General features: G+C 38.0%; 1 protein-coding gene across 1 annotated transcript in view; it reads left to right on the forward strand.

Annotated features, from left to right (window-relative positions):
• The first annotated feature begins 11,903 nt into the window (after positions 1-11,903).
• The window catches only part of cdh5 (cadherin 5), a 34,613-nt gene continuing 29,633 nt past the window's right edge, over positions 11,904-16,883 (forward strand). The window contains exon 1 of the mRNA XM_063491114.1: positions 11,904-12,801. The gene's annotated coding sequence lies outside the window, so the exon portion shown is untranslated. The remainder of the gene's footprint in view (positions 12,802-16,883) is intronic.

Below are 16,883 nucleotides of genomic sequence, written 5' to 3' on the forward strand. Positions count from 1 at the left end.
AGAGCACATTAAACCACACAATCGCAAAATCTCTCAATAATGAGGAAGAAACACATACACACATTTCTTTTCACAATGTGCAAATGCATACACACATTTTCTCTCACTCAGATCTCAGATATACATGCAGAGACATCCTCAGACATCTCGTCATTGATTCAACCTCTGATAGGTTTCGGCCACAGAGTGGAGGGGGTGATGAAAGACAGCAGCAATAAGAGACAGACAGGTGGGAGAGAGAAGGAGAGATGGGGGAGTAAAACAAGACGAGGCAGAAGGGAGGAAAGTCTGTTTGGGAGAAATTTGTAGGTCATTATCTGGATTTTAATGGTGATGTTGCATATAAATCCTTTGTGTGTACATCTGTGTGTGTGTGAGTGCAAGAAAGTGAGTCCTGTATCCTTCAGCGCTTCTTTATTCTTTTCACCTCCCTTTCTCCCTTCTTCACCTCCATATTTTCTCCCTAGTGTTCTACACTAGAGACTGTCTTTCAAAACACCAGAACAAAAGACAAGTAGTATTTTCTGGTATCATGAGGAAACTGTACTACTAAATATATTATGAGATCAACTGGAAAAAAATCTTTCTAAAGTTGGTCATTTTTCTGCTTTAAAATACCCCAAATAGCACGGATTCTTTTATATTAATCTCTTTGGATAACATCAAAAGTACATAGTCATTCAACTAAAGTAACAACCTGGTTTGAGGCCTCCAAGTTGCTGCCATGTTTCCAATTTTCACATTTTGTTTTTTTTTAAGCAGCTGAAGTACAGCAGCACCTATTACCAGTTTTGCATCAGTACTTTGTTAGGCCAAGGATGTTATGCTACTCTTTTACTCCCAGAAACATTTTTAACAAACAGCTTAACAAATAACTGGCTAAGTCACACAGTCAAGTACCAACAATGCTATTCATTTTGGAGATGTGATTCAAGCCACCCAGTGAAGGTGGCGTTGGCACCAAGGATTTTGAGGTATTATATGGTGCTTCTTTTTTTTAATGTTTTGTTTGTTTGTTTGTCTGTTTCCCGTTTTTATATTTATTGCTGTTTTTCTTTATATTCTTGGCAGTTGGATTGGTGGGGTGGAAGGTTCAAATGCCATTATAGGAATTTTATTTAAAATTAAATATATTCTGTGTTATTGTCTATTTGGTGTAATGAACTTTAGTTTAATGAGTCTTAAAAAATCTAAAGATTAAACATGTTTGTTTGTGTAGCTTTTATTTCCTTTAATGTGTGTTCTGTTTTGCTGGATTCTGCCTCCTTTATGTCATCTTCTTGTCAGTTCTCTGTCTCTATGTTTAATCAGTAGCTTCCTGCTTTAGTTTGGTAGTCTTTTTTTTCTCCTGTATTGTGTATTTAGTTTTACTCCCCCTGTCTTGTTATCCTTGATTGGTTTCAGGTGTTTCTGTTACCCAGGTGTTTCCTCTGCCCTTGATTACCTTCAGTGTGTCTTTGTGTAGATATTGCTTTTGTCAGATCACCTTTTTGTTTCCCTACTTTGACCTGTTTGTCTCTGTGTTCTTGTTTAGAATTTTTCTTTGTCTTTTCTTTGTTTTTTGAACGTTTTTCTTCAGCCTAAATAAAAGGCTACTTTTACTTTATCTTATCTGCCTCTTATTTTGGATTTGGATCTTTTCAACCAAACCCTGAAGGTCCAATATTAGCTCTCAACATTTGGCTTTCATTTACTCCTCAGAGAAATGATTGCCACAGATTTCCTGTACATCTTTATCTGCTAAATTGTTGGCTTTGTATTCATAAATAAAATAATTTGATTCAGTGTTAAGATAAAGCTGTTTACTCAAGCAGCTTTAATTTGCACTGTCAGACAGCTAATACAGCCACGCATCTGTCATTAGTGACTGATTAGAAAAAAAAAATCTAATTCTTTTATTGTTTGGTTAGTTTTTTTTTTCCTCCTGATGTATGCAGAATTAGATAAGATGATTAATAATGACAGTCATGGGCTTGAGTTTCATTTTAGCATCGGGAGGAGGAGTACTTAAAAAAAGCCTTTTGGGTTGGGTGGGGTTACACCCTATAAATTTTTGAGCTGCAGGCACAATTTCCTGAGTTCTGGGGGAAAAATATTCTTGACTTTTTGTTTTTATTATTATCCCTACTGAGTTAACACATATATAGGCATAAATTTGCTTCGCCTTTTTGTGTTTTGTCTGATGCTGACTCCCCCAGATGTGACAGTCAGCATGTAACGATTGAACCCATCTGACAAGCTGGTTTGCAAACAGCAACAATTCTAAACTTATGGAAAAATGTCCGAATACCTGACTTTTTTCCGTGTGCCTCCTCCCTGATTATCAACTGCCAACACCAGATGAACTGCTGCAGCTGCTGACTAAGATCACAAAACTCCCTCTCTCTGTGTGTGTCACAGTTGTTTACCACAAAAGATTGGTTATGTGAGCTCATCATTCATGTTTTGGGAGTAAAAAGACCCTTCCTTGTCTTCACTGAGTTGATTCCTGAATCTTGTCTTTTATGCACACCCCCAACCCCCAATAAAATGTTAAATCTACACCTATGATGTGAGTGGTGGATGCTTTACATTTCAGCGTTAGGATTATGTATGATTCAGTCTATAGAGGTGACACTTTCTTTCTGTTCACATTTAAATGCAATGGGGCGATAATAACAGACGCAATGTCAAAAACCGTGGGGATTAAAATAGGGATGGAGGAACATTAAATTACATGTAGCTAACATACAAATATAAATACTTAGCATGTTTGTTTTATATTGCTCTTTTGGCTCCTCATCTACTTTTTTTATTACCTTCCATCCCATTCTTTCTCTTCCTGAGTCACCCCGGGGCAGTATTTCACATTACTATGTACATCAGACACAGGAGCTCTGGATGAATACACCTCATTCCTCTTTGCAAACACACACATATATTTATTATTACACACATAGACAAAGGGCACGCAGTGATCAGTCATGCCTGAAAACAGATCCTTTTTCTCATCGGAACACATGCAGAAAACACAGAATGATACAGTGCAGGAATAAACATACATTAGCGCACACAAAGATCATTGTGGTATCTTGGAATACACACACAAACACGGACAAATGGACACAGAAACAAAGAGCTCATCCAGAGCCAAGTAATGTTGACAGCGACCCTGCTATTTTTAAAGGGCACACTTCACAAGATATCATCTCCTCATCATTTGTCCTCAGGGATCTTTTCTATTTACACAACACAAAGACACACAGACACACACACAAATGATGTTAGACGCATGTATAGTAACACAAAAGATTTTCACACGCATGCACACAGGAGGGGTTAATGTCCTAACATATATCTCTCTTGATTGGTGTGTCGTAACAATTCAAGCTGGTTAAAACTGAAATGACTTTTTTTTTTTTTTAAACTGAGGTCATAGGAGAGTGAGGCCTTGTTTGCCCTGGTTTCATTTTCACAACATTTTAAGTCTACAAAAGCTCTGAATACATTAGATTTTACTGTAAATTCAAAAATAACGTGAAAGATACAAATCAAGTCAGTCTCCAGGTTAAAGGCTGGACTTTTTTCCTTAAATTTTAAAGAAAATTCCTCTGTTTTTCCTTCTAAGTGCAAAGTGGAACAAATATTATACTGCATCTTTTAACAGGAAACTAGATACTAGTACACTTTGCAGAACAGGCTGGTTTCAATCCTTGTTTTAACTGCTGTTCTTAAATTTTATAGGTTAATGTGATGAGAAATCAAGAACAGGTGGCAAGCTTTAGAGTCACAGCTGACTGACAGCATGAGGGAGAGTTAGATACCTCAGCTTTTCAGATACAGACACAAACACTAAATCATACATCTGCAACTCAGTCTGACCTGTTTTAAAACTGTCTGTGGTGATGAAGCAAGATGCCCACAGTCTGCCTGAGGCAGCCAAGCAGAAAAGGGTAACTCGTCTGTTTGGCTCTAATTTGGGTTTTGATAGCTAGTAAATGATGTTATGGCCACAAATCTTTTTTTTCCACTTGTAGCCATAACATATTTAAGATATATGGTGGATCGGCATACAAGAGCTTTTTTACTGGAAGCTCCATTATATCTTTGTTTTACAGACGATACACTTTATTTTTGCGTGTGGATTTTATATGTTCTCCCTGTGGATGGTTAGGTTTGTACTTCCTCTTACAGGCAGGTAGAACAATATAGATGAGCTTTCTAATCAGCTTTCGAAAATGTATTTTTCTAGCAAAAATAATTGTTAAAAATGTAACCAGTTTTATGATGTCACTGGTGTCTGTGTTGTGGGCAGCAGTCTAAGTGGAGATGCACAGACCTTCTCCCCAGCCTCTGGTGAGACCAAGGTGCTCCCAAACCAGCCAAAAGATGTGATTTATCTGCAAAAAAGCAGAAATAAGCTCCTGAAACCATCTAACCCAATACTCTCCACCCATTGGCTGCTCCCAGAAATCTTGTTTATAATAATTATGTACAGAATTAGTGACAGAGTGCAGCTCTTGCAGAGTCCAACACCCAGTGGAAACATGTCTTACTTATTGCTGGTAAGACCTAAGATGGCTTATGAAAAAAGTTGTCTTTAAATGTGGTTTAGAAGATTTTTATGTGTGTGTGTGTGTGTGTGTGTGTGTGTGTGTGTGTGTGTGTGTGTGTGTGTGTGTGTGTATGATCTTTGTTGAGTCAAAGGGGCTTTGGTGTTGTGTTCATAAATAGTTGGTTGAAAATGGACAAGGATCTAGATGGCTAAATGAAGCCAACACTGACTATAAATGGGAAATAGCCATTTACTTTGTAGTAGATGATCTAACTTTATAACGTTATTACTGTAAATATATGTGTGTGTGTGTGTGTGTGGGGGGGGGGGGGGGGGGGGGGTTCCTCTGCATTAGTTACAGTTTATATTATCTAAAATATTTGGACCTAAGATTTTGGGGGAAAAGTAGAGATTTGAAAGAAACATCAGACATGGCATTTGATAATTCTGCCCAACTTGCTCTAGGAACGAGAGCCAAAATACAACATTTAGTGGAAATCAGGGCTGATGTGCATAATTTGGGTGACTAGAAACATGGAGGCTATGAGCCATTAATACGAGCTTGTCAGGACAAAGGGTCATCTAATCGCATACTGTACATGAAATTGGATATTTCAATGTCTACTCAATCCCAGTATGTTTGACCTAAATGCACAACAGCTGCTAAGAATGATCTAAAAGTAAAGATATGCAGCTTTTTCACATGAAATGAATCTGATGCAACAACACACCGAGGAGGTCTGTACAACCATTAAACCATTTCAGTCACTATGCTGAAATTTACTGACAGCCATTTACATAATGCTTTTCTAACAGCCTTTTTGTGGTGGTTAGGCGATTAACAAATGTGTTGCAGCATGACTAATGAATCATGACTGAATTTACATGCTGAAATGTATTTAGTGATCAGCTTGTGCAGTAATAGGCATTGAAACATTGTTATTCGGCATGGTGTGAGGTGGGTGTATAGCGCAGAGGATTTAACAGACTCTAGCATGTACAAGGTGTAATCTGCAACAAAATAAAGTAGTTGAAGGCTGATGATTTCAAGGTTAAACATTTCCAAATCAATTTACCCATTCAGTTCCTTAAAGTTACAAATCTAACCTTGGTGTCCTGACTTGAATAGAAATATTTTTATCTTTATTTTTTTCAGTAAGAAATCTTTTTCTAGCTTCATTTTGACTGGTGCAATGAAAATTTTTAATGTTCTTTTCAGAACTTGTTGTTCCATTGAAAATATATTTTCAAAGTATTTGTTAGCAATATGAATGGGATTCAAATTATTTACTAAAGAGACAGGAAGGACTTCTCATCACTTAAGTAACTACTTCACAGTTCTTCAACTGTAGCTCCATGCTTTTGTCATCCTATGACATGCCTTTATACTCAACATCACTTGTCAATATTCTGTATCTTCTTGGCAGGCTCTGTTCACAACCTGAAATCCTACACCTGATGATGCAAGCACTGGCCAAATGGCAGCAAGAAAGACTCATTCCAGTCACAAGACTTGTAATCATTCTCTTTATCAGATAAAAATGTGAAAATTTGATGAGGAGAGATAAAGAAACTGCAGTTTTCCCCGATGAATTCATCTTAAAATAAAACATTATGTAAAAAATACATTTTAACAGTAACTGCAAAGCGTAATGGTGTATATCATATTTTGAAGTAGAGTAAAACTTTGGCTAGAGGCATAATAAAAATTCACTCTGCCTGCCTTATTCTCTTGAAAGCAATATCTGCTGAACACCTTGAAGGGATTTCTTCAAGTTTGATGGAAATTTACACTTGCATTCAATGATGAAGTGATTAGACGGTAACAGGTCAACAATCAAGGTCATCCCGTTCTTGCAAATGAGGTATCTCTGGGATAAGGAATCTCAGTAATGCATCAACAGAAGATTTTCTTTTAAATTGAAGTCAGTTGGGGTTTCTCATGTGATGTCAGAGATTGGTTCCCAACCATATCGGACATGATACAACCAGTAAGGAAACTTCTATCGCCCAACTACTTAGCAGTGGTTCCTGGAGCTTGCTGGCTGTCGCTGGGTGAAACTGGTTGCAATGAAGGTGCTACAATGAAAACCTCGTATTGATTGCTTGGTTGCTAGCATGGTTGCCTATGTTTTTGTTTTTTTTTCATGTTTGTCTGCAAATACTTACTAACTACTTCCTGAGCAGTATAGTAAAACTAGGACAAATTTCAACTCAAAGCAGAAATAGAGGTTAGCCTTCAAAGTAAGAGTTTTGCCTCAGCACTACAGCCCACATGTTTCACAAGTATATTTAATTGAAAGTCAAATGGTCACCATTATGGTCCAGTTTGTGTATCATTTTTCTCATATTTCACACTTGTCTATAAACAGTTTCACCGGTGTTTATAGACAAGCCAGTTGGTTCCACTTAAAATATGTATGCAACAATTTGCTTGTGACCAAAGCAGAAAAAGGACGTTTTTGCAGACTAGTTACAGAATACACATTTTTCCCTAGCAACAGATGGTTGCCAAGGGGTCACCGACTGGTCTCTAGGTTTCTGTGACTGGTGCTTTATTCACTTGATCTTATATTCTCACCATGATTACAACATGTTGACTTCATGTGGTTAGTGGTCATATATATGGAAAACCTCAATAGACTTTAGTAATCAAATGTCAAGTGACCTCACGAACACGTTTTTCCTTCCTCAAGAAATTTCATGCAAATGTCTAATGATAATGAAGTGATGATAGTTTATGTCCACATGATAAAAGGTCCACTTCTCTGTGGCATCTTATTATTCTGGAAAAAATCAAATTCAATGCCGTTAATGTTCTCACACTATACTTAAATTTGATTTGATACTGATTTGATGCCCACCTATTAAATTGCTTTAAACTCTTCTAGACAGTCTTCTGGACTGACATGAAGTTAAACTGACTGTTGGAGGCATAAATGCGTAAGGTGATCATTTTAGTTTTAGGTGATAATTAGGTAATATTCTGATATACTGGATGGGCAGATGGTCAGATTACAATGCTCTAGTCTGTTGCTTTTCTAACTATGTGCTGCCTGGTGCTTATAGATAACAATGCAGGGAATTGAATTTGTTGTGATTCATGGTAGTATGGTTTTTTCGTATAATGAAGGGTTGAGGAGGATAAAATATGATGCTTGTCTCAAGAGTAGATGAAAACTGTCCAAAACAACAACAAAGAAAATATAAATGGGAACTGAAGATGCACTCTTTTAGAGAATGAGCCAAAGATTTGAGGCACAGAAAGCTTAACAAATACAGACATTTATCTTCTAAACTGCTCATAAATAAAATGACTTAATTTTTATTTCTCTTTTCAGTGTTTAAATAGATTTCATCATTCTTGCCCGCTCGACATAGAAATCTATTGTCATGACGAGCTGGGTCGAGTGTAGTTTTTTTTTTTTTTTGAGTACCCAAGAGCAGGGCGCAGGAGGAAGAGGTACAAAAATAAACATTTATTGCTAATAAGTCAAAGAAATGCATAGTCCAAAATCTTCTAATCCAAGAAAACAGAAAAGGCAAAGTCCAGGGAATCAAGAAATCCAAAAATCACTAGGATCACAAGCTCAGGAACAAACTGCTGCAGATACCCAGCTAAATGGATGACGCCATACTGAACAAAGGAATTATAGAAGTATTTATAGACACACACTAATGGGGGGTTTAACATAGGAGTGTAAATGAAATGCAGATGAAACTAATAAACAGCTGCTGAAAGCAATAAAGGGAAGACAGTCAGCAAGTAAAACTAAAACAGGACGCTACAGAAAACCCACCAAAATCTTAACGAAAACACAAAGAACTAACAGAGATACACTAACTAGACTCCAAAAGTATTAATAATAAAGCTAGAAATTAATCAAGATTAAGATCAAACAGAACAACCAACAGAGACGCAAACCCATGGCTTCTGTATGTTGAGGTGGGACCAAACCAAGCAGAACCAAACCAACAAAGCCAGCAGAAGTTAAATTAAGAACTAATGCTGGATTTGCAGTAGTATTGATGGAAAGATCTGTTTTCTTAAAGTGCTAAATGTAGTGCTATTCCTGACTGACTACTTCACTACAATAATGACAGCACAGTTGCATGCTTTGCTTACAATAAAAAACGATTGAGACAGCAGAGTATTTAAGGAGAGGTGTGACTGCTGATACTAGCAAAATGCTAAATACCAAATGCTAGTGTAGGTAAAAGATAAAAATAAAATCAAGAGACTGGTTTATCTGAGCAGATCGTAGCAGTGCATATGTCAGCGTAACCACTTTCACTTATTGTGGTAGTAACATAATGATGTAGCATGTGTCTCATAAATGGTCTGCATATGTTACATGGTTGGTGTAGCCGCAGAGTCATGAAGCAGCAGAATTCATCGTGCAAAAATTACACGGATGTAAATCAAGCCCAGTTGTGAGCAGTTTTTCTCCTAAAGAAAAATAAGTCTTCTGCTTATAAATTAACAAACATGTCAAAATTTCCAAGTCCCTGTTGGCAGTTTTGAAAAACAAAAATTATTTGAAGGGAAAAAACATATGGTTCCTTACAGTACGAGCATGGCTTTCAAACTTTTCATTTATTATTGAAAACTAAGTCAAAATAAATCTGGTGGATCTTCATTTAAAATAAATGCCTTGTTGAAGCCTGTGGGAGTCAACTGGACAAACTAAAAAGCCAATAATTTACTCTGAAATTATAACAACTTACTTTTACTTTTAAAAGCTGAATTTGCTTCAAGGTCAGCTGCAACTGAACCCTTAAAAGAATGATATTTGAGAACCTAATAGGGAACGTGTTTCTTTTTCAGAAACATTGTTGCTTTTAATCATTATGAGCAGTGGGAACATACTGGAATGGATAAGTAGGAAAAGTCCTGTGTCATGTGGACCCACCTTTGAGGTAGTGTTTCCAACAGGGATCTATATTTATAGGAAAAACATTATATGTGTTAATGATGAAAGTGGACCCTCTAGGCACATAGACACTATTTAAAAAACATCTGTCATGTTAGACATATTCCTCTCTTGCTCATCCTTCTCTTTCTTCCCTCTCAGTGCTCCTTGATGTTCAGCCCCCAATGGTCTTCTTCCAGTCAAACCACTAGTGGGGGAATATCGCCCGTTTCCTTACATGTCATGAGTGGAACGAGGATGCAATTTTTAGTGCCAAAGTGTTATTTAGGAAAGTAGGCCAAGAGCATGAGGATTTTTGAAAAGACAGAATGACAGAGATACACTGAGGGGTAGAGGAAAAGAGATGTGTAAACAAGAGAGTTTCCATCATATTTGTGACATTTTGTTTGTTTGTTCTTGAGACAACCATCAGTCTTGTACATGTCGCCTTGTTTACTGAAAGAAAACAGACAGCCAACATGAGGAAAAAATCTTCCTCTCTTATTTCTGCGCTTGTTGCCTTTATTCACATACATCACTGCCTCTGCTCTGTAAAACTGAGCCCAATTAATGGGTGATTTAAAGAGTGTCTTTTTAGATTTAACAGTGGTTATGATGTGAGCATGCAAATGTCATTAAATGTTGCACATAATGTAAAGGATGCAATGTTAATTTTCATTAAATCTAATGATGGACTAACAAATAAAAAACGACACATTTTCAAACACCATCGTTCAAGCTTTCTTTGTTCCCCCTGATGTGCAGCTGCCATTCAAGTCACTAGTTTCTTATTTCTTATCTGTTTAAAATGACAGTCTATCTCTCTCTCTCTCTCTCTCTCTCTCTCTCTCTCACACACACACACACACACACACGCACGCACGCACGCACGCACACACACACACACACACACACACACACGCACGCACAGTCATTTTCCGACAGAGAAGGAGTGAAGCGGGTGAAAGATTTTCCCTGAAGGTAGATGTTACTTCTTGGTCAGAAACAAGAAAACACTTAGGAAGGCTGGTTCACCAGGGTGGAACAAGAATACTGAACAGAGCAGACAAGACTCTCGAATGCAAAGGCAGCATGATGTTTTTATAATAGTGCAAGACCACTTCATCCTCCATTTCAATAATGGAGTGGAAAAAACTGCACACATAAGGTATTCACACTGCAAATTAAATGGCCAGAAATTTGTGCTTCTATCATTTTGATTGGTCAGATTTTAGCCATCTCACACCTCTGCACTTCTTTTCTCCTGGAGCTTTTTGCACTGTTGCTGTGCTTCATGCAGTGCTGATGTCAGTTTTAGCAATACAGAGAAACTAGCAGATTTTTTTTTCATTGTGTTTGCATAGTGAAAAAAACTTAAATTAGGGCTTTGGATGGGGCTGCTTTCTGAGGTGCGGCCTCATACATGACATTTGTCTGTAAAGTCTGTAATCCTCATGTATGGAACATACACAGCACAGGCTTCACAGAAAATCCTTCATTAATTAAAGAAGTTCCTGATTAGAAGAAGCTTGCATTGTTTTTGTGAAGGCCGTCTGTTTCTTATTTGAAAAGCAATGACAAACAGTCCTTTTGTCTTAAAGTTTGGACTGTGTCTAGAGAGAGAAAAAAATAACAGTATTGCCCTCACTAATCAGATCAGAGAACTGAGAGCAAGAGAGAGACTGTACATACACAAGTACTACATAAAGTAGATTTAAAGTAAATGTTGATGTATGATGTCTGGAAAAGCTGCTCCCAGATGAAATGACAATATTTTATGTAGAACTGAGCTGAAACTGCAAAATAAAATATAAAAAAAACAAGAGACAGAGCAAGCGGGGAGAATGAGAAAAAGATGACAGAGAGAGGGAGGGAGGGAGGGTGGGTGAGATGGGAGTGAAAAAGAAAGGCTGGACTGCTATTGCCACAGGAGAGGTTTCAATTTAAAAACACACAGCCAGCTTTCCTGTCCAATTCGCCAAATTACTGACGAACAACTCACCCCCGAAGAGACGGGGGGAGTAAGATAAGGAGTGTGTGAGCGTGCGTGCGTGTGGCAAGGCGTCCTTCTCATCTCATTTTCCAGCTTAGACGACATCTCTCTGTCAGATACACTCACACACACACACACACACACACACACACACAAAGTCAGCCCTCTGAAATATTTACTAGCCTCATGTGGGGAAATCTCTAAGGATTATCCCCAATAACCTGTTTAACTTAATCCTTATCTCACACACATGAATAATAAATCTCTCCCCCACTCCCCGTCGCTCTCCCGCTCTCTGAGAAGGACCGAGAAGTAACGCCTCTCTCACCTTACTCTCCATCACCCTCCCTCCCTTCTCCTATCTCACACACTCACTCCATCTGCTTCATGAACATGAGCCGGCTGCTTTCTCTGCCTCTCCTAGTGTTTTTGAGCTGTTTTGACATATGCACTCCCTCTCTGCTTCTCTTGCTCTCTCCCTTTTTTCTGTCTTTTCACCAATCCACCAATACCTCCCCATACCTCCATCTCTTTCTGTTTTCCCCTCCAGGACAGGAAAAGGAGCAGTAGCTGGGAGCACCAGCGGACAACACTGACCAGAATAACAGGAAGAGGAAGTGGGCAGTGACCTGTGTGAGAGAGGACTGCGGTCAGACAGCTGTGGTTCACCATTTTTGGGTCTTGGATGAGAAAACCACATCAGAAGGGAGAGAGGAAAAAAGAACAAGAGAGACTCGAAACCTGTTGGATTCACACCTGCGGAAAAACCTCGACAACCTGAGAAGAGAAAGAGGGTGACAAAGACATTTTGGGGTAAAAACTCCACTGTTGGAGTAGCTGGAGTTTTTACTTTTTTGATAAAAATCTTACTAACTAAGAGACTACTGCAATGGCCACTTGAGTAAAAACTGATAATTATCTGATGAGTGGGGGTTTTTTTATATTTGATTCTCAGTTTTTCTTTGGAAATCCATCTATGGGATACAACTTAAGAGGCATCAACCCATTTTTCATCATCACAGACTTTCTTATCTCTCTGGCAGTCCAGGAAGGGATTTGTACAGAAGCCTAGTAAAAATCTAACAAAGAGAGAAATCCCTGCTTGTACACCTGCTGCTCTCATTCTACATCAGGGGGGAAAAAAGGAGTACGAGAGAGGAAAAGAAGTAGTCGTATCAGTAGGTGGTTTTTGCCTCTGTTGAGCTCATGACCACCCACCAACCACTGAATTCTACCTGCGAAATTAATAAAGCATAACTCCAGTCTGGGCAAGTGAACACCTTGAAGGATTTGGGCTTCATTTTATACCTCGACAAAGATCTGAACAGCAGTTCTGCCTGGCTTCGACTTCAGTTTGACTGGTAAGTTCTCTTTTTATGTCTTGGAAAGAAAAATACTGTGCATGTGTGTTACATATGTGTGTGTCTGTACCTGAATAATGAGAATGTGAGTTGGTGAAGGGTGTGCGCTTTCAAGTTCAGCAAATGGAAAGTGTGAAGCAGTTCTTTCTGATTGAAAAGCAGTGCACTGCAGCGTACCCAGAAAATGTAACCCAGATCCCTTTAAAACGCTACAGGCTACTTTCCCATTCACTCCAGGGTGAAATGCTCATGAATACTGGTAAAACTGTCTCCAAGAGGGTACAGAAATAACTGAAAATGATGGTTATAACCCCTTTTAAGGACATGCTGTCAGCCCCCGTCACTGTTCACATATGCTGTGCCAATGATCTCGGACAGCTCTGTGTAGATTTGAACGCTGTAATTGAGTGCTGTTCTCCCCCCCAGAGGCTGGACTGTCATTCCTGGAGACAGGAGGTTATAACCATTAAAACAATACAGGATGATCCAGAGACACAGCAGGAAAAATTTAGAACCAATCTCAGTTCACCGGGAGATCTTCAGTTATTCAATTTTGAGGAGTTAAACAATGAAAAAAAACTTAACTGTCAAGCTGATGTCAAGTTCATTTGCGATTAAATATTGATGAAACAAAGTATGACGCACATCTAATATTAAAAAGTAGCGTAGCTCTTGTCAGTTGAGTGGTGTCAATTTGTGAGCTGAAGACTTCCTTGCGTTATAGTGAGTTTAAGCTCCCTCTTATCAACCTTTCAAGCCAAACTGTACATGAAAGGTTAGAGAAAATAACACCCTACAGTAAAATTTTAATTTCTATTAGGTTATTCAGAGTGTGCTGTAGTTGCCTGTGGCTATCACTACACAGACAAAGTGTTTCTGTGTACCTGCATATATGCCCTGTATATATGGGAACAGTTGTTTTGTAATACTCTGGATCTATGGCTCAAAGTGATAGAAGTGATTTGATTTGTTTGTTACACTGAAAGCCGTTGATGCAACTAAACCCAGTGGTCTAATTCCTGGAGAGAGAAATCCTTTGGGTGCCATCTGGGAGACTTCACCCTCCCACACACACACACACACACACACACACACACACACACACACACACACACACACACACACACACACACACACACACACACACACACACAAGATTCATGATTAGAGCCGTTCATTCATTCAGATATGTCAGTGTGGTTGACAAGCTGTCCAGCTGTGGCGATGTTAGCTCAGCTGAAGTTACTGATTACTACTGAAAGACCCAGTTAAGGTTTTACTTAAAGGGACTGACCTGTATTCTTTGTTTTAGACAGTATACCTTATTCCATTGTATATCTGCACAAGGTCATTTGTTACTTCAGATTTTTTGAAATCTTTTTTGTTTCTTTTTTTGTGATTGCTTGAGAAACTGATTAATAGGAAAATGCCATCAATAAAATTAAGAACAAAAGTGAGGAATAATCCAACTGGTCTCCAGCTCCCACACTACTCTGCCCACTGTGGGGAATTAAAAGCTTTCCAGTGCAGCAAACTGATCTGATCTGGCAAATCAGCATTTATGTATCTATTGTTTTTACATTCAGTCAGCACCACTGAGAGTTATGGAGTAGTTACTGGAGATGAAGCTCGATTTTTTAGAAATAATTAGATTATAAATATTGCTCACAGTATTTTTGGTCATTTAAATTATGTTTAATATGAACGGAAACTCGTAAGTCCAGTATTTAGACTCATTTATTTTGTTTATCTACTATGTAGTGCTGTAGTTGCAATATTTGCCTTCAGCAGAGGGGCTGACAGCTGAGTCCAAACCAATGAGGATAAGACTTGAGGCTTTAAATTACTTTCAAATGACTGTTTGTTATCACCATTGCTTATAAGCTGGCCAACATCAGTCATAACCAATTCACTGTATGGAAATGGGATTTGTCTGATGTGACCCAGTGACTGTGTCAGTGAGGACGCTGTGTTTGTGTGTGTGTGTGTGTGTGTGTGTGTGTGTGTGTGTGTGTGTGTGAGTGACTCCTGGTGTGACTTTCTGGCAGACAGATTGTTAGAAGCTGCTCTGTGATTAAACCTGTTTTAATCTCTACAACACACACTACACTATTCAATAGGCGAAGATCACAGATCTGAGACTGTGAAATCACTCTGCATTCCTAGTGCCCACAAATAAACAACCTCCTGATTTTAAGGTGCCAAAAACGGCTAAAAAAGCTAAATAGTGCCAAACACTGATATTTGTGTAACACAACCTAAAGGCTGATGGTGATGTGTTCATTAAAAAGAAACTAGTGTCCCTTTGCATGTATAATTTGTTATTTAATGTACAAAATATGATTAAAATATGCAAACTTGGGGAAGACAGAACAGATAAAGACATGAATTTAAATGCGATCAATAATAACAGTAAAGTGAGATAGAATTCATTAAAATGGTTCCAGCTCTGCTTTGCTTTTAGTCAGCTCTTAGCTATGAGAATTTGTTCAAAAAAATCAACAACTTGGTCGTGATCTTGAGTCCAAGCAAATCTCATACTAAACCTGCTTCATTTTGCAACAACCTCCATGTTAAATAAACCAGCTTTAAACGTTTGTGTGCAAAAGCAGGATAATGTAAGTGGCATTTACATGGTAATCTATTAGTTTTATTTTAATTAAAGGTACAGATGATGATTATCCACAGCAAAGATATGATGTCTATGTGGTGATTTGTTGTTGAGATCTTTTGCTTCAACACAAGCATTGGACAGATGTTACAGAATATTGATTTTATATGCTCAAGTTATGCATATTGAAATCATAAATTAGTTATAATTTCATCTAAAGACATTTATGATGTTATTATATTATGGCAAAAAGAATCTGAAAGGAATCATCATCATCAAGGATCTTAGTTGGTCAGTTTAATACTGGAGGAACAGATGCCACTTCTCAAGACCAGGTTGGTTTTAACAACTAAAAAAAAAAGCGATGTGAGCGTTGGAACTAGGCTAAGTTAAACTTGAATGGACACATTTTTATTTTAGTCATTTTAAATGTTTTAGTTATTTAGTTATGAGTTATTAGGTTAAGATTCGTCTTCAAGTTTCCTGCCCATTAGAGGTGGTGTTTTGAGTCGCGGAGCCATCCTATCACTGTGGCACCCTTGATTAAAACTTTTGGTTTAGGATAATTCAAAAACAAAGATAGGAAAAAGTAGAAGTAAATTTGGTAAGTTTAATTAACTTCTTGCAAATCCAAATCTGCCTGAATTTCTTTGTGAGAAAAAGTCATTGACTCAAATCCACCAAGTGTCAAGACATGCTGAATGACAGACTAAAGGAAAGACAGATTTCTTGTCCCACCATAGTGAGAGAGGATTAAATCAAATTATATTTCCATCTTCAAAAAACACAGAAGCGACAACAGGACTTCAACGTGAACTTCAAATACCCTTCAGCGACCGCTAGGATTATGAAGTCTTGTTGACTCGCTTCTGTGCTTTAGCCTTTGGTAGACTGAAAAACTAGGTCAGACCTGTCTGCCAGTCACAAAACATCCCGGAGAATGACAACTGTATCTCTGAGTCTGTCTGTTTCTGCTCCTCTGTCACACTCACACACACTCACTTGCCTGCGGACAATGTACAGATGTAATTACAGATATTCCTGAATGTTATTTATTCTTCATAGCTCCGAAAGATGCCTTTGATAAATGATGCCGTAAATAACTTTGTATAATCCTCAAGTGAGATTTGTGTGCCTGACACTTGCAGTTTACAAAGTGATTATTATATAAGCTTATATATATACTGTCATGTATTTAAAAAACAAACAAACAAACATACACCTAAACTGAAAACTCCTGTAACTTTTCATACATCAATCCGCATGTCTGTTTTTACATTTTAAATTCAAAGAAATAAAAAACTTGAGTTAAACTATAAAAAAAGGGGTGAACTTGGGTAAACTGGGTGCACTGGTGTGTTTATTTATCCGGGTTCTTATAAGGTGCTAGATCTGCTTTTAAGGTGAGACAGAGAAAGTATGGGGGTGGAAAAAAGGAAAGGGGGAGAAAAAAGGTGAGAAAAGGAAAAGG

Source organism: Pelmatolapia mariae, linkage group LG13 (assembly GCF_036321145.2).
Source record: "Pelmatolapia mariae isolate MD_Pm_ZW linkage group LG13, Pm_UMD_F_2, whole genome shotgun sequence".
Lineage (NCBI taxonomy): Eukaryota > Metazoa > Chordata > Actinopteri > Cichliformes > Cichlidae > Pelmatolapia > Pelmatolapia mariae.